The sequence below is a fragment of the Barbus barbus genome (genome assembly GCF_936440315.1).
Source record: "Barbus barbus genome assembly, chromosome: 23".
Lineage (NCBI taxonomy): Eukaryota > Metazoa > Chordata > Actinopteri > Cypriniformes > Cyprinidae > Barbus > Barbus barbus.
This window is the reverse complement of record NC_136751.1, coordinates 10,412,387-10,434,258: the sequence shown is the minus strand read 5'-3', so window position 1 is coordinate 10,434,258 and position 21,872 is coordinate 10,412,387.

The following is a 21,872-nucleotide window of genomic DNA, read 5'->3' as shown; positions in this document are numbered from 1 at the left end:
TTGATGCTATTAAATATACCTTTTTGTTATCCTTTTGTGTGGGCGCCGATTACTACAACCACCGACCGTGACAGAAGAACCGACCTCTTACAGAAGACGAGAACTGCTCAGGAAGCTGGAGCTTGTGCCCGTTGTTTGCGGGGGTTCACGCCGCCGTTCGCGGCTCGCCCCTGCCCGTGCTGCGTGGGATGTCGGGCTGCCTGTAGCGGAGTACCCTGGCCACCCGTTTTGGGGACAACGGGTCGCCATTCGCCGCACACCCTTACCCACCGCCCCAATGAAATTCGTCCCGCCTGAGACGGCGATGAATGTTCCGCCCGCGGCGAGGAGGATTCCGCCGCAAAGGGCGATGAACGTTGCGCCGTCCGCGACGAAGAGGATCCCGCCATACACGGCGATGAATGTTCCGCCTGCGGCGAGGAGGATTCCGCTGCAAGGGGCGATGAACGTTGCGCCGTCCGCGCTGAAGAGGATCCCGCCGCCTATCACGGTTCACCCCGAACCACCGAGGAGGGAAAAACAGGTGCCGGTAGGGATTCTGATAGAGTTTGAGGGCATGTCAGTCCCTCCAGTGCCTGCTCCTCGCCAGTGCCCTCCAGTTCCTGCTCCTCGCAAGCGCCCTCCAGTGCCAGCTCCTCGCCAGTGCCTTCCTGTGCCTGCTCCTCGTCTGAGCCCACCAATTCCTGCACCTCGCAAGTGCCCACCTGAGTTCCCGCTGGTTCCGTCCAGCCCACCTGAGTTCCCGCTGGTTCCGTCCAGCCCACCTGAGTTCCCGCTGGTTCCGTCCAGCCCACCTGAGTTCCCGCTGGTTCCGTCCAGCCCACCTGAGTTCCCGCTGGTCCCGTCCAGCCGTCCTGAGTTCCCGCTGGTCCCGTCCAGCCGTCCTGAGTTCCCGCTGGTCCCGTCCAGCCGTCCTGAGTTCCCGCTGGTCCCGTCCAGCCCACCTGAGTTCCCGCTGGTCCCGTCCAGCCCACCTGAGTTCCCGCTGGTCCCGTCCAGCCGTCCTGAGTTCCCGCTGGTCCCGTCCAGCCGTCCTGAGTTCCCGCTGGTCCCGTCCAGCCGTCCTGAGTTCCCGCTGGTCCCGTCCAGCCCACCTGAGTTCCCGCTGGTCCCGTCCAGCCCACCTGAGTTCCCGCTGGTCCCGTCCAGCCCACCTGAGTTCCCGCTGGTCCCGTCCAGCCCACCTGAGTTCCCGCTGGTCCCGTCCAGCCCCGCGCCTCCCGTGCGCCCTCTAATGTCCGTGCTACAAGAGCGCCCCTTTGAATCCGCGCTGCAAGAGCGCCCTCAAGTGTCCGCGCTGCAAGAGCGCCCTCAAGTGTCCGCGCTGCAAGAGCGCCCTCAAGTGTCCGCGCTGCAAGAGCGCCATCAAGTGTCCGCGCTGCAAGAGCGCCCTCAAGAGTCCGCGCTGCAAGAGCGCCCTCCTGCGTCTCCGCTGGTCCCGTCCAGCGCTCCTTCGTCTCTGCTGGTTCTATCCAGCTTCGCGCCTCCCGTGCGCCCTCAAGTGTCTGCGCTGCAAGAGCGCCCTCAAGTGTCTGCGCTGCAAGAGCGCCCTCAGGAGTCCGCGCTGCAAGAGCGCCCTCCTGCATCTACGCTGGTTCCGTCCAGCTCCGCGCCTCCCGTGCGCCCCTCAGTGCCCGCTCCTCCAGAGCGCCCCCAAGTGCCCGCTCCTCCAGAGCGCCCCCAAGTGCCCGCTCCTCCAGAGCGCCCTCAAGTGCCTGCTCCTCCAGAGTGCCCTCAGGTTACCGCTCCTCCCGAGCGCCCCCAAGAGCCCTCTCCTCCAATGTGGCCCCCAGAGGGGAACTTTCCCAAAGAAATTTTGGGGGGGGGGGCATATAGTCCCAGTCTGTGTGGCCAGGCCAAAGGCCAAGGCCACAATGGACTCTGATCCACCATGGACTCCTGAGTCTCCAGATCCGCCATGGCCTCCCGAATCTCCAGTCCTGCCATGGCCTCCCAAGGCTCCGGATCCGCCATGGTCTCCCGAATCTCCAGTCCTGCCCTGGCCTCCCAAGGCTCCAGATCCGCCATGGCCTCCCGAATCTCCAGTCCTGCCATGGTCTCCCAAGACTCCTGATCCGTCCTGGAGGCTCCCCTGTCCTATCCTGGTCCTGCTCCAGCCTCCAGGACACCCGCCCCCCCTCCCCGATGTTACTGTTACGGTGCGGGACGCACCTTCCGGGAGGGGGAGATACTGTAATATATCTGTTTCTGTTTAGTTTCCTTTCTGCCCATATTTGGTTCTTCCTGTTTTAGTTTCTGACCTAGTTTTGTTAATTAGTTATATTCGTCACCTGTGTTTGATTAATTATCTAGTTTGCTCCTTTGTTTCCTGTTTCTTTATAAGCATTCAGTTTTGTCCCTATTCTTGTCGGTTCTTAAGTTGTAAATGGTTTGAAGTGAGTTGATGCTATTAAATATACCTTTTTGTTATCCTTTTGTGTGGGCGCCGATTACTACAACCACCGACCGTGACACTCAGCATATTTTTTTTTCTCTACTTGATTTAAGTGAAATATATTTCTTGTATAAGCTCATATTCCTTTTTATTTCTATAGTTTTACTCAGTTTTCTCTGTTCAGAAACAGATGCGGATTTGTTTTATTCACTGTTTTATACCATTTTATTACAACAGTAAAGTCATTTTTAAATTATCCTTAAAATATAAGAAATAAAAGTACCCATACAGGCCTACAGTTGTTTTGTGTTTGTTTTTCATCTGCAGAAATAATAAAATAAAACAATGTTTGACAGTTATTGGCTATAGCGATGCATTAATAAAAATTTGCAAGTTTACGGTGATTTTGTTTTTCATCTTCTCTGTGTTCATGCAAAATTATCTGAACTAAATGAACGTTTTAACAGGTTTCCAGCTTTTAAAATGAATGCTTTCAACCAGGAACAAATAAACCCCAATAAAACTACCAATCTAACTAAAAAAATGCCCCTCAAAAAAATTACACAACAGGCTCAGTTTTAGTAAAGTACATTTTGTTTGTCTGTCAGATTCAAACTCATGTCACTCGCATCAAAGGCTAAGCATTTAAGAAAACTTACTTACAATGCCACTATCTCGCGGTTGAAAAAAAACTACCTCTGGTTAATTTTTTTTTTTTTCCCTCTTAGTGTAACGGCTTTTGCCAGCAACACGGGATATTTGCACTTTTAAATTAAATTGAATTGCTTTTATGGTCTCTTTAGTTTGTTGGTGTCTGTTTTTGTGGTAAACTTTTCATAACACAAGGGGAGTGTGAAAAATACTGTATGTTGGTTTTCTGGTTGTAGTTCTTACCACATTAAGCTATGTTTTAAGCCCAAAGTATACTTCACTTTTTACGCGTATGAAAGGCTGTGAACCTGTGTGGCTGTGAACCTAAAGTGGCCCTCACATGATGCCACAAATGTGTCCCAGTTATCCTAAAACGTATCTGGGAAGGTTTTGGCACAGTGAGCACTGGCTAATATGGCTGTGGGCAGGGGCATTAATGCACGGCCATTTAAATTTGTGTGTTATTCTACCCTCTGTATCACAACCGTTATATAAAATAGTAATATTTAAAGTCCTCCGCATTAATGCACGGGCTTACCTGGGCTTAAGCCCGGGGCCCCCAACTGAGGGGGTCCCGGTGATGCTGGAAAATAGTGTAACTGCATTTTATAATGAGTTGACTGTTCCCCTAAAATTACGCTTTCGGTTTGCTTTGAATGCGTGTGCGGGAGTTGCAAGTGCTGCGCAAGAAATTTCAGCCAGTCAGAAAAAAAAAAAAATGGCCAAAAATTCTGTCGCTCACCGCATATTAACACAGGGCTAGAAGATGCCGATGCAGATCATGACAGGTAGGTCATATGCTATCAGTAGTAAGATACAGTAGGCTATTAGTCTAATAATTAACTACTTTTCCATTTCAACATAGTTGAGCTCGCAGTAGATAGTTAGCGACTACACACTACAAGTATGGAAGCAAACAAAAAGTTGTGGGAAAAAAATAAATGACTGTTAATTCCATTTTTCCATAGGCCTATTTTGTATTTGTTCTACTGTTTTTTTAATTTGCATCTTTGTTTTTTGTTTTTTTAATAACAAAGGTAAAATAACAAAAAGATCGAGCTTTATTTTGATGATTCATTAACTATGGTAATTAAATATTTGGAGGAAAAGATGCATTGTGATGCATCATAATCAAAATCAAATCCTGAGGCAAATGAAGATTCATATATGTGACCTGTTCTGGCAAAATGAGTCATAATGAGCAAATTTTCAAAAATAAAAGACCTTCAAAATTATATATGATTTGTTGGAATCGGACGAAAAATGACTGACTTACGTTATGTTTGAAGTCGATGAAGTCAAAGTAAATTCTGAGAAAAACAGTGTTCAAAGTTTTCTGAAGGTTCCAATGCAAAATCACCTAGCAACGCTGTATATTTTCCTCCAATTATTTTCTTAATGATCATTAATATATTAATAATCACAATAAAGCTATTTTTATTTTATCTTTGTTATTATAAAAAAAAAAAAGTAGAACAAATATAAGAAACAAATGCATTACTTTTTCATTTTGCACCTAAACAAAGCAACAAGCATTCAAGTAAGAAAAACAAACAATCAAATGTAAAAATCACTTTTACAAATAAATTGATTATTAAACTACAAAAGCAAAACTTCAATCAAGAGCAGAGATCTTTCCTTTTATTGTTAGATTAACAATGAGACAGACTGGCTACTGTGCATGGATCTAATATAATGTTACACATCAGATGTTTTCCCCAACAGTTCCCCAAACGTTCACTTAATACATAACTGATTATGTCTGCGTGGATAGCCTACTTAAATACTGTAATTCTGTGTAGGCCTATACAGTAGGCTATGTGTATGTTTATCGGGATCGCGCGCTGGCAGAAGCGATTCATTATGTGCGCAATTCATAAATCAGTCAGCGGCAGCGTGAGAAGCGAGCAGAGAAAAACGTAGGCTACTCCTCTCAGAAAACGTACAAATAAAGATAATTTTAGATGTTTAATTACTATTTGGAGCATTGGGATTGCTAGACAAGGGCTTAATTAAGTAATTTTTGTGAAAACCTAAAATTTGACCAAAATCAACATTTTTCACTTTGTTTGTCTGTAGTTCAAAATTAGCCCGTGCACATTCCGACTCATTTTGCCAGCACGGGTCACATGTGTGATTTGGCCATAAGGGCTCAACAGTGGTTTAAATTTTTACTTGCCCTGCCTATTGTTTTTGATACCAAATTTATAGATACCGGTTCAATTTTACAATTCTCGATTCCAACTGAAGACAAGTGAACAGTCGGTAAGAACAAATGAACAAATTATAAGCAATAGCACAAACAAACAGAACAAAGATAAAAAAAAAGTGTTTTGGAGTTTGTAGATGTTCATGTACAGAAACTGAATAATCAAATGTAAAATAACATTGCATAGCCTACTCTTGTATGTTTTTTTTTTCTGTTCAAGCGCTGAGATGCACGGCTCTGTGTGCGCACAGAACATACTGAAAGGACCTACCTTTCATGTCTTCTTGCCCTTTAATGCTTTAAACTCTCTTGAATGTTTCAGTCAGCAAGGCTTAAAACTGGCACCAGGCCATCTGATCGGGCAGTCCTTATTGTCCAGCCGTTGGCCTTAAAAAGGCTAAAATACAACTTTGATGGTAAACACTTAAAAATTTTGCTACTGCAGCTCGTTACAAAGGTTTCACTCATTAGTTATTGCATTAAAAATTCAAATTAGTGATTTAAAAAAAATGTGAAGATCCACAAGCAGAAAGACATATCTGTGAAGGTAAATCAGAAGTGCACAGACTGTTTTGTGAAGGTTTAGGCAGGCTACATTTACCTTCACTAATTTACTTTCCTGCACTGTTCCTAGCTTAATGTTAGTTCATAATGAATTTAACCAACATTAACACAATTAAATGCTACACATTTTTAGATGGCCTATCTGTGTAAAATATCTCAGACTAGGTGATGTTTTATTAACAAATTTTGGGAGGAGCACGCGCAGATAATTAACATGGCCAATTCATCATCAGCAATTACACCACCTATCCAATCAGCACGAGAGAGAATCCCTATAAATAACCAAGCAGTCTTACCGTCATTATCTCTCGTCTTCCAACATTGGCACACCCAATCGCAGAACCATGTCACAGACAGAACTTTCCGCAAACAAAAATTCCTTTGAAACCACGGATCCTCCTGCATCACCAGCAGCTGTCCTCTGCACCAGCGCTCCGCAGGACAACACATTTGAGCCCACGGCTGCAACACGGGGCTGCCGGCTTTCCCGCGCAGCACCCGCTCATACATCCAGGCGTCGAGGCACGCCTTCACCTGCATCTTCAAGGCGTCAGCCACCTTCTCCAGCATCCTCCTTCACGTCAGCCATTTCTTATGCCTTAGCCGCGGAAAATTGGACCGTGGCAGGACTTCGCCAGGTACTCACCAGCGCCAGTGTCATCATTCCTAACCCTAACCCATCATTCCAAGTCGTTCTACAAAGCCGGATCTCCTCGCCCTCTACGCTTCTCTCCAGTCCGGGGAGCCTTCAAACTCTTCACCTCCATCCAAAGCAGTGACTAAAACAAGCCAGGGCCGCGGCGTTCCTTATTCACGACCAGAACAATTCACCACTCCCCCGGGGACGGGCCTCCGGCCATTAGGCCGCACCAGAAGGCCTTCAGCAAGTTTAGGCCGCACCTCGGATGCCGCTGCCACCCTCCACCTCGAGCCACCGAGCTAGTAACTCATCCTAGTAACTTTTGCCTCCACAAGCCGCCGCGTCAGAGCGAGCACACCTCCGCTAGCGGCGAGGAACCACCCAAAGCCTTGTATTATTAAAGGGCTGCGTTTCAGTCACTATTCTATATTTATCCCGTTGACTGACAACATAAACAGTAAAATATATAAAGAAAAACAGTTTTATTGAGAATTTGGCTGCATTAAAATACAGCATGAGCACAGAGAGACAAACAAATGTAAAAGGCAATACGACGTGATGACATCATGAATATGCTAATTAGCGCATGACGTCATTTAGCGACTTTCAAACTGGCTTTAGCTACTTTCCATCGAAAGAAGTTGGCAACACTGAGCAGCCCCACCACACACGTGGTGGAGCATGCCTCCGCAATCGGCGCAAACCCCGGCGCCCGCCATTCCCCCTCTCTTCCCCTCCCTTTCCTCTGCTCACCGAGCTTACCCAAGCGCGAGCACGCAGCCGCTAACAGTGCAAGCCCCAGCGCCCACCATTCCCCCTCTCTTCCCCTCCCTTTCATCCGATCCTCGAAATTTCCCAAGCACAAGCATGCCTTCGCTAGCTGCCTCGGCGGCTAACTTTCCCCTTCCCTCCTCCAGAGGTCCATTCTCACTTTCTTCAGCCACACCCCTACCCATCCAGCCAAATGCGCTTGCACTGGAACCAGCCCCCGTAGCCAACTCCATCAGCACACAGATCTTGTCAGGTGCGGATATAGACCTTTTTCCCTTTTGTCACCAATTTCACCTCCGTCCGTTGATCGCCAAATTGACTGCGGCGAATTTTCCATCACTTTAAAGAACACAGCTAACAACCCGTCACGTATCTTATCATTCACCGAATTCACGATCGCTTTCAACCGCTACACGGAAGTTATTTGCACTGAATTTCCCCACAGAAGACGCGAGCTCGGCGACTATCTCGCGATAGTTGCCGAACTCGCATTATCATACGGAGTCTCCCACTTCTATACGTACCACAAACTATTTGCAGCTAAATGCGCCATTCGAGTGGCCCAGTGGAATCAAGGCCCTTACTGGGGAGCCCTGGACACCGAACTCCATAACAGAATATTTTTAGGCTGCCGTAACATTACATGCGTGGTTTGCCGATCCATTTCCCACTCCACCACCTTATGCCCCTTCATCAACCCATTCATTCCCCCCTGCCCAGAATCATCTCCGCCCAAATCCACCAGCTACGTGCCAAGCATTCCAAACGTCTCATCCAACCCATCTCCTTTACTTCGCCACCGCCAATTTTTCTCCGACAGTCAGGTCTGCATCAGTTTCAATACGGGTAGATGCTCCAGACAGCGCTGCCGGTTTATGCATGTTTGTGATTTTTGTGGCGGTGCTCACACCCGCTTGATTTGGAAAAATAAAAATAAAAATTCACCCCACCATTTCGGATCTAGCGGTGCTGGACGATGAAACTATCTCTTACCTCATTAAGCAAAGTAAAACAGACCAGTCAAAGAAAGGCCACTTTACATCTTCAACCTCCTATCGCCCATATTACCATACCAAGCCGTCCTAGCTTTCCTCCACCTTAGGAAATCACAGGCCAAACTCCCATCCGACCCCCTGTTTACAGACGACTCCAACCGCCCAGTCACTCGCTTCTGGTTCCAAAAGCACCTGAAGTCAGTCCTGCTCCTATCTGGTACACCAGCCGAAAACTTTTCCAGCCATTCGTTCTGAATAGGCGCTCAACCACAGCGGCCCATAAAGGCCTTTCCCAGCAGCAGATTCAAGAGCTTGGTCGCTGGTCGTCAGAAGCTTTCAAAAGCTATATTCGATCAGACCGCTGCCACATCAAGGAAGCTCACCAAACACTAATCGGCCAACCCCTCTAATGATATACATCCCTGGAAACCCGAACTTCAGACCCTCCATAGCCAACCCCTCTTAACATCACCTATATCCACCTTCAACGGCCCATCCCCACTCCATTCATTCCAACAGCACTACATTCAGCCTTTTCTATATTCCTCCACTGCCGCTGCAGTGACTGCTCCCGCAGGAGCCTTTTCTATATTTCTCCACTGCCGCAGCAGTGACCGCTCCCGCAGGAGCCTTTTCTATATTTCTCCACTGCCACAGCAGTGATTGCTCCCGCAGGAGCCCTATCTGTATTTCCCCACTGCCGCTGCAGTGACTGCTCCCGCAGGAGCCTTTTCTATATTTATCCACTGCCGCAGCAGTGACTGCTCCCGCAGGAGTCCTATCTGTATTTCCCCGCTGCAGCGACTGCTCCCGCAGGAGACTTTTCTACATTTCTCCACTGCCGCAGCAGTGACTGCTCCCGCAGGAGCCCTATCTGTATTTCCCCACTGCCACTGCAGTGACTGCTCCCGCAGGAGCCTTTTCTATATTTCTCCACTGCCGCAGCAGTGACTGCTCCCGCAGGAGCCTGCATCTCTACCTCCCTCTCATCTCTACTTCCAGATTCCACAGAAGTACCACTACCACAGCAGTATCCAGCATCCCTTCAGCCTAAGCCATGCAAGTTTTTTGGGGGGTTATCAAGCCCCTCTTCTGCTGTCCTGCAATAATAGCATTTTGGGGGAGCACTTTGTGTCTGGGCTAAATGCCGAGCTCGTACCCTCTCCCCGGTCGAGGGGAGTACCCCGGGCTCGGGTATGATTACCGAGCTCGGAGCCCTCCCCCTGGACAGCACGCCAAATACACATAAACTTGCTCCGTTATTATTATATGTAAGTGTAAACTCACGAAGTGCATATGTGTAGTTCATGCAGTGATATTTGTGTATATTTTATATGACAGATCTTTAGGTTCGGATGTTTTGTTAATGGAATTTATTACTTCAAAATTAAAGGCTGATGACTCTCGCTTTGTGCTTATCAAGATTGACTGAATGTAGACTGTAGTTCTTGTTGATGAAGGGCCCCTCAATATGTAAAGCCCAGGGGCCCCTTACGGTGGTAATGCGGCCCTGGCTGTGAGCCTAAAGTGACCCGCATATAAAAGGACAAATATTGCCCAAATAATAAAGATTTGTGCCACTTTTGGCAAATATACGGCACAGTCAGCATTGGCTAATCAGTGTATAAGCCTAACTTATCCCACATTTGACAAGGCAAATATGCCCCACATATTATAAAACAGATGAGGGCCGCTTCTGGTTTGGATGTTGCACTTGACACTGGCTAACTGAAATGGAAGTTTGAAATGGTAAATATGGCCTAACAGAATTTGGCTACTTTTAGTAGGATGCAACACAGTTAACTGATGCAGGATGATCTGGATATGAGTCTTAAGAAGGCTACATACGCAGCAATTTATTTTTTGAAACATATTAAAAAAACTGCCATTTAAATGTGTTCTGTGCAGCATAAAAACAGAAGTGCACTATAATGCAGTGGCATTCCGTCCATATAAGCTGTGAATGCGCCGCATACCCAGGCTGTCTGAGAGAATGAGTTCACTGGCTAATTAATATAAACATGATTATAAATTGATACCTTATCATTTGAGATGCGACTTAACGCTTAATAAAGCGTTGGGAATAAGCACATAACATTATTTATGAAAAACAGCTGTAATTTTCTGTAAATCTACGTCAGTGACAGGAGCTTCCGGGTAAGCAGATTCTCCGTAGCTTTGGCGCCTCTGCTCTGTTGCTATGACTCAGGATTGTTGCGCGTTCTCAGTGTTCTGCTGGTAGACGGCTGATTTCATGCTCGAGGTAAGGTGTCCGCGAAGCGTTCACCCAAGCAGAAAATGCACTAGCTGTTGCTGCCAGATCTCCATGGTGAAAATTACATTGTGTTTGATGCAAAACTAACTCAACAAAATCATATTAAAAAAATCTATCATAACTGTATATTTTCATGCTTTCTCAAGCAAAGCAAATTTTGAAAGTCCACTAAAAACATATCTGGTCATAGACAATGTTGAAGACATTATTGTCAACATGCCTAAGTAGTAAAAAAAAAAAAAAAAAAAAAAGTTTATAAAAATGTATATAAAATTTGAAATAATAACAAACATCAAGAAAAATAGGAAACAACCTTTGTTTTCTGTATACTTGTGTAGCTTACAGTTAAAGGCCTTCTGTGATTTTTTTGTTGTTTGCAATGTTACTTGGCAATATTTTAAAGATATTATTATTTATTTATTTATTTATTTAATGGTATTTTGCATGGTTTATTATTGTCATCCGGTTGGAAGTTTTGACTCCAATTCACTGGGAATAAAAAATAAATGAAAAAAAAAACAATCATTCAGTTGATGCAGAGACATATAGACTGGGGGAATCCCCCATCTCCCCACGCTCTGAATATTACGCATCGTAACGTAACTACGGGTAAATGTTATTTGGCGATTTTACTTGGAAAGTCAGCTGTTTTCTAATATTCGAATAACTATGGATAAACCTGAAACAATAGAAGAAGGATTGGAGATGAATTTAATTTACAAATAGCTAAGGTAGGAATGTGCATACTTTTAAATCGACACCTGCCACGGTGTTTTCCTATTCGAGTTTGTCCTAAAAGCGATAAGGAGAGGAGGGAGGAGAGGAGAGGAGGGGGAGGGGGGTCTTAATCTTAGCACTCAGCATACCCGGTTAAAAAAAGTCACTGCTTGCCACTGCTATAATGATAGCTCTTACTGTCAAGGTTTCTGTTAATTTGGATTGTTTTTCCCCCTTTTGCACTCTTTCCCTTGTTGTGTTGATTGTATTATTCTGTTCAGGTGTGCCTAGTTAATTATCCTTGTTTGGTCTGAGTACTTAAGTTCCTGTATGTTCACTATGAGTTTGTCTGGTCTTATGTCTACATGTCATAAATGTTGCTGTGCTACATTGTGTTTGGATTTACCCTTGTTGGATTAAAGACTTAAAGGATTAGTTCACTTTTAAATAAACTTTTGCTGATAATTTACTCAACCCCATGTCATCCAAGATGTCCATGTCTTTCTTTCTTCAGTCGAAAAGAAATTAAGGTTTTTGATGAAAACATTTCTCCATAAAATTGACTTCATTGGGACCCAAACGGTTCAAGATCCAAATGACAGTTTCAGTGCAGCTTCAAAGGGCTTTAAACGATACCAGACGATGAATAAGGGTGTTATCTAGCGAAACGATCGGCCATTTAAAAAATAAATAAAAAAGTTTAAGTTTTATAAGCACAAATGCTCGCCTTGCTCTGTTCTGTGATGCGCGTTCGTGACGTCACGTAATACGCAATTACGTGGAAAAGGTCTGATTCCTCACACAATACACACACACACACACACAAAAAAAACATTTTTTTATGTAAAAAGCAGATCGCTAAGTTACGCCCCGCTCAGATGACAGCTGTGTCACAGCGTGCGTCACGGCTGGCAGGAGGGAGCGCCAAATTCAAATAAACTATATTCCGCTTTTCTGACTTTTTTTTCCATGGACGGTCTCATTCTGTTTGTAAAACTGTATGCTACAGCACCGTGCTGTTTTTTTTTACCACCAAGACGCTGTTTTTGAGCGCAATTTATTCGACGTGAACAATAACTCTCCCGAAGAAATGAAATGTAAACAAAGGAATATTCATCCTTATTACAACGTTATTGTTTCGCTGGACTAAAAGTGCTCGCTGGGATGTTGTTCTGTGGACCCTTAACTCTCTAACTAAACTGGGATTTCAGCAGTGGACGCATTTGTGACTCGTTATTACAATGAATCTGGTACGTACGGATTTTTTATTCTGCCTGTTTTGATGTGTACTGCTTACACAAATGTAGCAAATACATTCCTTATAAGCTTTCCATCGAAAAACAGAGATCTGTCGTCGATGCTTGAGGCTTCAAGTCAAGTCAAGTCAAGTCTGCTTTATTGTCAATTCTTCCACATGTACAAGCACATACATACAGAGAATTTAAATTGTGTTACCCTCAGACCCTTGGTGTAAACAGTTAACATTAAACATGTTCAAATACAGATAATACGGTTTAAACATATGTACATACAACTCTATAGCTATACAAGTAAGGACATTGTAGAAAAAAAAATAAAGAAATAGATAAAGTGGCATAAGGCGCATGGCAGATAGTGCAAACCAGTTAAATAAAAACAAAACTGTGCAGATATATTTGTAGTGCAAAAAGAGCTTATCAATCTGAGAACATTGTAGAAAAAAAAAAAAAAGATAGATAAAGTGACATAAGGCACATGGGAGAATAGATGGAGTGCAAATCAGTTAAATAAACCAAAACTGTGCAGATATATGTGTAGTGCAAAAAGAGCTTGTCAGTCTGAGGACATTGTAGAAAAATAAAAAAGATAGATAAAGTGACAAAGGCACATGGCAGAATAGATAGAGTGCAAACCAGTTAAATAAAACAAAAACTGTGCAGATATGTGTGTAGTGCAAAAAGAGCTTGTCAGTCTCTTAAATTGACAGGAGAACAGTCTTTTTATCAGACTATCCGAGGAGGTAGTTTGCAGTCAATGCTGGATGAGGTAGTGATCAGTCCAATGCTGCACAAGTGAGAGGTGCTGGTCACAGTTTGTAAGTAGGTGGGGGTGGCTGGTCCTGGGGGTGTGGGGAGCCGTGGGGGGGGGGGGGGGGGGGGGGGTCTCATAGTGTCAGAGTTCAGTGTTGTATGGGGTAAAAAGAGGGGAGGGGGGGCAGGGACGGGAGGGAGTTCAGCTTCCTGACAGCCTGATGTATGAAGCTGTCCTTCAGTCTGCTGGTCCTTGCCTGGAGACTCCGCAGTCTCCTCCCTGATGGCAGCAGACTAAAGAAGCTGTGTGTCGGGTGGGTGGGATCACCTGCAATGCGGAGGGCTTTGCGGGTGGGGGGGGGGGGTCTCATAGTGTCAGAGTTCAGTGTTGTATGGGGTAAAAAGAGGGGAGGGGGGGCAGGGACGGGAGGGAGTTCAGCTTCCTGACAGCCTGATGTATGAAGCTGTCCTTCAGTCTGCTGGTCCTTGCCTGGAGACTCCGCAGTCTCCTCCCTGATGGCAGCAGACTAAAGAAGCTGTGTGTCGGGTGGGTGGGATCACCTGCAATGCGGAGGGCTTTGCGGGTGAGACGGGTGCTGTAGATGTCCTGGAGGGAGGGGACAGAGACACCAATGATCTTCTCAGCTGCTCTCACTATTCGCTGAAGTGACTTGCGGCAGGATGCGTTGCAAGCGCCATACCACACAGTGATGCAGCTGGTTAGGATGCTCTCGATGGTGCCTCTGTAGAAGGTGCACATGATGGGGGTCGGGGCTCTGGCTCTTCTGAGTTTGCCGAGGAAGTAGAGACGCTGCTGTGCTTTCTTGGCCAGTGCTACAGTGTTGTTAGTCCAGGAGAGGTCCTCTGTGATGTGCACACCCAGGAACTTGGTGCTGCTCACTCTCTCCACAGTCGCACCGTTGATGGTCAGAGGGGCATGCTGAGTGTGTACTCTCCTGAAGTCAACAACAATCTCCTTCGTCTTCTCCACATTCAGAGAGAGATTGTTGTCACTGCACCACCCGGCCAGGCGGCTCACCTTGCTCCTGTAGTTTGTCTCATCTCTGTTGCTGATGAGACCCACCACAGTTGTGTCATCCTCAAACTTAATGATCAGGTTAGAGTTGTGTGACGGTGTGCAGTCGTGGGTCAGCAGAGTGAAGAGGAGGGGGCTCAGCACACATCCTTGGGGGGCCCCAGTGTTCAGTGTGATGGTGCTGGATGTGTTACTGCCAACCCGTACTGCTTGAGGTCTCCCGGTCAGGAAGTCCAACAGCCAGTTGCACTGAGAGGTGTTGAGCCCCAGCTGGACCAGTTTGTGTGTGAGCTGTTGAGGGATGATTGTGTTGAATGCTGAACTGAAGTCTATGAACAGCGTCCTGACATATGAGTCTTTTTTGTCCAGATGTGTGAGGGCCGGGTGGAGGGCAGTGGCAATGGCATCATCGGTCGAGCGGTTGGATCTATATGCAAACTGGAAGGGATCCAGGGAGGGGGGGGCAGACTTAATGTGGTGCATGACTAGCCGTTCAAAGCACTTCATGAGAATAGGAGTGAGTGCTATTGGACGGTAGTCATTGAAACAGGATTTAAAGCTTTAACAGCTTTAAAGCATGTGGGGACAGTGGCCTGATTTAGCGAGATGTTGAAGATGTCTGTGAAGACATCAGTGAGTTCCACTGCACAGTCTCTCAGTACACGCCCAGGAATGTTGTCAGGACCCGGAGCTTTGCGTGCATTGATCCTGCTGAGGGACCTCCTCACGCTGTCCGGGGACAGCGTCATCACCTGGTCGCCGGGAGGAGGTGGAGTCTTCTGTGCAGTGGTGCTGTTTTGTGCCTCAAAGCGAGCAAAGAAGGCATTCAGCTCGTTCAGCAGGGGGATGGTGCTGTCACAGGTCTGTGGTGGGGGCTTGTAATCCGTAATGGTCTGTATCCCCTGCCACAGGCTCCGCGTGTCTCTGCTGTCGCTGAAACAATGGGCTATCCTCCTGGAGTACTGTCTCTTGGCCTCTCTGATGCCGCGGGATAGGTTGGCCCTAGCTGTCTTCAGGCCCTCCTCATCTCCAGCTCTAAAGGCAGCGTTCCGAGCTTTCAGCAGTCTGTAGACTTCCCCTGTCATCCACGGCTTCTGGTTGGCCCGGACAGTGATGGACTTTGTGACTGTTACATCATCAATGCACTTGGAGATGTAGGCAGTGACAGTCTCTGAGTACTCTTGGAGGTCTGTAGTGTTGTTGTATGTGGCAGCCTGTTTAAACATATTCCAGTCAGTGGTGTCAAAACAGTCCTGAAGTGCCTCTGACGACCCTTCCGGCCACACTTGAATCTGTTTGTGTATTGGTTTGATGACTTTGACGAGCGGTCTGTATGCAGGCATTAGCATGACAGTGATGTGGTCTGAGGCGCCGAGGTGGGGGAGGGGGAGGGCCTTGTAAGCTCCTCTCTGGGTGGTCTAAACAAAGTCCAGGGTATTTTTTCCCCTTGTTGGAAAGTCTATGTGTTGATGTATTTTTGGGAACACACTCTTTAAGTCTGCGTGGTTGAAATCCCCGGCCAAGATGAGAAAAGCATCTGGGTGGGCTGTCTGCTGCTCACTGGTGTGCTGGTACAGTTCATTTAGCGACTCACTCCTGATGTTGTTGTTGGAGCTGGGAGGGATGTATACAGCAACTACCAGGGGTGAGCAGTGTTTGCAGACCACAACAGCATCGCGACACCATGCATCATTGATGTAAACACAAAGCCCGCCGCCGCGGATCTTACCTCCCTCGACGAGAGCTCTGTCAGCTCGATAGCATGTTAGCTGGTCGAGCTGTATGGCGCGAGGTACGCTGTTGTTAAGCCATGTTTCCATAAACACAAAAACACAACAGTCTCTTACAGTCCTCTGAGTGAAGTGGAGTAGTCGGATGTAGTCCAGTTTATTGTGCAAAGAGCGTACGTTCGCCAGTACGATAGTGGGATAGCTGGCTTGTGTGGGTTGGCCGCTAGCCTAGCTCGGATACCTCCACGCTTACCCCTCTTCTGCTTCCTCTCACGCCGCTTGTAGCGCCTCCGCTGTGGGCGAGATGCAGTAGTGGGGGTCGGTGATGGAGTAGGCTTTCGGAACAGACCGAGGTCCCGCAGCTCTTCAGCGTGTGCTGAGTTTAACTCAAAAAATGTGATTCTGCCGACATCGAGCAGAAACTCACGACTGTATGCGCGCTTACAGACAGGTAGACGAGACGAAGATGTGCAAAAACATTGCGACTTACAAGACAAAAAACACGAAAACACCGTTCTGTCGGGAGAGAGAGAAGCCGCTGCGATTGTGCGCGCCGCCATTAGACCTTCAGAATGATATATAGTTTGTCAAGATTAATGATATTCTTTCACGTTAAATTCATTCATAAACATTAAACTAGTGGGGGAAAAAACGCTTCAGTGCGCCGTCGCTCTGGTAAACGTTAACAGGTTAAGTCACCGGTTACACAAATAATGTAAATGAAATTCCCACACAAAGTAAGTTCGGGTTCATAGTTTCAAAATTGTAAAAATTGTATTCAACAAAGAATAAAAGAAAACAGAAAAACTTGGCATTCTGGTTCCAGTTTGAATGCAATCTCAGTTCACAGTGATATTTCCAACAAGTAATGAGGAATCAAACGGAAAACCGCACTTTTGGTTCCAGTTCAAATACAGTCTTTGATTCACATTCATATTTTCAACAATCCACCAGAGAGAGAAAAAAACAACAACACTAGCTTTGTGGCTAAGTCCAATAGAGTCTCTGTGTAATCCAACAATCACAAGAAAAATAAAACCTCAACGAAAATGGAAGAAGGTGCCTCTGCGGTGCCTCTGATGCATGTCAATCAGAATCAGAATCAGAATCAGAAAGAGCTTTATTGCCAAGTGTGTTTGCACACACAAGGAATTTGTCTTGGTGTTAGGAGCTTCCAGTACAGAAAGTACAAACATAGTGCAGACAACATATAATTAAGGTGATAAAGAACACTAATGAAGAGAATATACAATGTATTCATAAACATTAAACTAGTGGGGGCAGATTCAACCCTCCTTTGAGATACAATGTGTGGAAGGTAGTAACAAGAGACAAAAGTAACAAGGAAGAAAAATATTAAATATAGAATTCTTAGATTACATTAAACATTATTAAATGCTTGATTTAATTTGTAGATAACAAATACTAAACAGCAATGATTACTTTACTTAGTATTTCGTGAAAGTGTGTGCGTTAATGTGTGTGGAATGTTTGCGATGTTTTTGTGAGGCAGAAAAATTAGTGTGTGTTTGAGATACGAATGGATTGCTGACCGCTAATGGAAAAGGGGGAGGGGAGAACGTTTCTTAACATGAGGTTTTAAGAAATGAACAACAGCAATTCACCTTGAGATCCCGCTCGCATTTATCAGCATAAGAGACTTGCTTCGCTCTGCAGCTAGGGACCGGAGGTGCAGCACGCACTCTCAATCGCCTGGCTACTCACGCTCGTAGCAATCCACCCTGCCCAAACACAGCGAGGTCTCCGTAATGCAGCGATGTCGTTTGACCCCATTCAGGTGATCTGCATCTATCTGCTCATTACTGCTGCTCTCTCCGGCAGCTCCATCTTAAATACCATTTCCTCACTTCCGGATAATTGCTTTCCCCTCCTCCGCTCGGCCATAACACATAAAAAAATCCTTGTATAATTTTTCCATACTGCCACACTCTCCCCCCCTTGAATAAACAACCCAAGGTTGTAAAATAGGTATGAACTGAATGTTTAAAATACAAAGAATTCTTCATCCTCTTCGGGGGAATCTTGGAATAATTCCAGAAGTTGTTTCCTCTCCTGGATCTCCAACTCTTCGGCAGTGGGAAAGCAAGATTTCAAATTACTGACATGTACATTCTGAACATCTTCCCCAGTAGACTCCAATGCCACCTGATAATTCAGTGGTCCCAGCTGCTTTATTACTCGGTAAGGCCCCTTCCATCTTTGTGCAAGTTTTGCACTGAAGTGGTGCTGTGCACTGGATTGGGGAAAATTATTTAGCCAGACACAGTCTTTTTCGTTAAAGAAAGCTTCACGTTGGTTTTTATTGTAACTCCGAAGTTGTCTTTTCTGAGCTCTTTTACAATATTCCTTTGCTTTTGATTAAAGTTGAGATAGATGATTTACAACATCATAGGAGGGCAAATCGGGAGTGAGATTATTGCTTCGCAGCAATTTTCTCCCTAGGTGGAGTTCTGCCGGTGTCATGCCAATGGTTTCCTGGACAGTTGAATTGACTGCAAATCAAAGTTCAGGCAAGTACTGATCCCATGTTGTATGACTGTCTTCTACATAAGCAGCAATCATGTACTTTAGGGTACGATTCACTCTTTCTGTCATATTTGTTTGTGGATGGTAGGCGGTCGTGAGTTTTTGTGTGACACCCCATTTACCACATACCTCCTTAAATATGGCAGAAAGGAACTGGGTTCCTCTGTCGGATAGGATAAATTCAGGAACACCCCATCGTGTCAGAATCTCTCTCTGAAAAATGGTTTGTGCACTGGCATTCCGCATGGGAAATAGCTCCACCCATCGAGAAAAATAGTCCACAAAGACAAGCAGGCACTCGTTCTGGTGAGTACTTCGGGGCATTGGTCCCATGATATCAACACCTAGCATTTCGCTGGAGCGTGATGTACTAACTTGTTGTATTTTTCCTGCAGGTTTACTTCTCAAGGATTTGAATGATAGTATTGAAGGAGGGGCGAAACCAGAGTGTTAGGAACGTAAACCCGATAATGGCGTTGGCCAGTTTTCAGCTGAGTTATGTAGTACAATTTATCTTCAACTACCTCATATTGATTTCTTAGTTGATCATCATTGCAACAAAGTCAATAGTCAGGAAGGAAGAGGACGAGGTCGGTTTGGCTGAGACTGGAGTCTTTATTCCACGGTTCATACAAAACAAAAAGACGCGCTACCAGCGCTCAATATAATACACTGCCCACGCAGTATCAAACGGGCTCTCCAAAGCAATCACGGGGTTCCCACCGCACAGTCTCCAGCCACCAGTCCGCCGTCGGTCTCTCTCCCTCTCTGTCCTTTTCCAGGTCCTTTTATGCGGTCTCCCCGCGCCACTTTACTGGAACAAGACACAGGTGTTTGTCATTTACACTTGACCCACTTACTCACCGCTCGTCTCTCAGCTCTCTCTCCCGCTGCAGACCTCGCTGAATCACGCCCCCCTCGCCACATACCCCCACCGCCCGACTCAGGCCGGGGAGCCGTCCGGCCTGCAGCCCCCCCCCCCCCCCCCCCCATTTCTGGAGAGGAAGTCAGCCACAGCCATCTGTACACCCGGCCTGTGGACCACCTGGAACTTAAAAGGCTGTAAAGCCAGATACCAACGAGTGATCCGCGCGTTGGTATCCTTCATGCGGTGGAGCCACTGCAGAGGGGTGTGGTCCGAACAGAGAGTGAATTCTCGCCCCAGGAGATAGTATCGGAGGGTGAGGACGGCCCACCTGATGGCCAAACACTCTTTCTCTATGGTGCTGTACTTAGTCTCTCTCTTCGAGAGCTTGCGACTAATGTACAGCACAGGCCGTTCCTCCCCCTCCACCTCCTGGGACAGGACTGCACCCAGCCCTCTGTCCGATGCGTCAGTCTGCAACAAGAAGGGGAGAGAAAAGTCAGGAGAATGTAACAGCGGCCCGCCACACAGAGCAGCCTTCACCTGGGTAAAAGCCTGCTGACACAGCTCCGTCCACTGAACCGGATCTGGCGCTTCCTTTTTAGTGAGATCAGTCAGCGGGCTGGTGAGGTCCGAATAATTAGGCACAAACCTTCTATAGTATCCCGCCAGCCCCAGGAACTGTCTCACCTCCTTTTTGGTCTTAGGTCTCGGACAAGTTGCAACGTCTGCGGTCTTATCAATTTGGGGACGCACTTGTCCGTGACCCAAGGGGAAACCCAGATACCTGACCTCCACTCGCCCAACTGCACACTTCCTTGGGTTGGCCGTGAGCCCGGCCGCCCACAACCCTCACGTGCTCCATATGCCGCTGCCAGTCATTGCTATAGATGATGATATCATCTAGGTACGCAGCAGCATATGCAGCATGGGGCCGGAGAAAACGGTCCATGAGTCGCTGAAAAGTAGCCGGCGCCCCGAACAAGCCGAACGGAAGCGTAACAAATTGGTGTAATCCAAACGGCGTTGTGAAAGCGTTTTTTTCTTTAGATACCGGCGATAAGGGGATCTGCCAATATCCTTTTTTTCAAATCCAGTGTCGAATAAAAACGAGCTGTGCCCAGCCGATCAAGCAATTCGTCGACTCGGGGCATGGGATACGCATCGAATTTCGACACAGCATTTATTTTGCGGTAATCCACACAGAAAGCCGTCCGTTTTAGGAACTAAGACTATCGAGCTCGCCCAATCACTGTTGGATTCTTCTATTACTCCCATTTCAAGCATCGCCTCTAATTCCGTCTGAACCACCTTTTTCTTGTGTTCGGGTAAACGATATGGCCGACTGCTTACTACTACACCTGGCTCGGTCTCAATATGATGCTGAATGAGATTCGTTCGACCGGGTAGGGGTGAGAACACATCTGCAAACTCTGCTTGCAACTTGGCCACATCAGTGAGCTGGGAGGGCAAGAGATGCTCTCCTCCTGGGGCCAGAGCGAGAGATTGTGTTTTGCCGCTCACTTCTGGCCCGAGATCATCTTCTCCACTCACCACCGTCACCAGCATCACCGACTCCGCCTCGCTCCATTTTTTTAGGAGGTTGAGGTGATAAATTTGATGAGCCCCACCCCTATCTGTTCGTACCACCTCATAATCGAGATCTCCAAGTTGCCGTGTGACCTCAAATTGTCCTTGCCACTTCGCAAGTAATTTGGAACTTGAAGTTGGGAGCAACACAAGCACTTTATCTCCCCGTGAAAATTTTCGCAAATTGGTTCCCCTGTTGTATGACCGGCTTTGTCTGCCCTGAGCCTGTAACAAATTCTCCCTAGATAGCCGCCCCAAAGTGTGGAGTTTCGTTCTCAGGTCCAGTACATACTGAATTTCATTTTTGCTCTGAGAAGGTCCGTCCTCCCAAGTTTCTCTCAGGACATCAAGAACCCCTCGGGGCTGACGACCATAAAGAAGCTCGAAGGGGGAAAACCCCGTGGAGGCTTGCGGGACCTCCCACACAGCGAACAAGAGGGGTTCCAACCACTTATCCCAATTTTTGGCGTCTTCGTGAGCGAACTTACGAATCATGGTTTTTAACGTGCGATTAAATCGTTCCACCAGCCCGTCCGTTTGTGGGTGATAGACACTGGTGCGAATTGATTTAATGCCCAATAATGCGTACAGTTCGCGTAACGTACGTGACATAAACGCCGTGCCTTGATCAGTGAGGATCTCTTTCGGGATCCCCACTCAGGAGATTAAACGAAACAGTGCCTCCGCAACACTCTTGGCAGAAATGCTGCGGACCGCCACTGCCTCCGGATATCGGGTTGCATAGTCCACCAGAGCTAATGCAAAACGATGTCCTCTCGCTGATCGCTCTAATGTCCCGATGAGGTCCATCCCAATTCTTTCGAAGGGGACCTGCATCAGCGGTAACGGGCGCAAAGGCGCTTTTGGGGAGGCCGGTG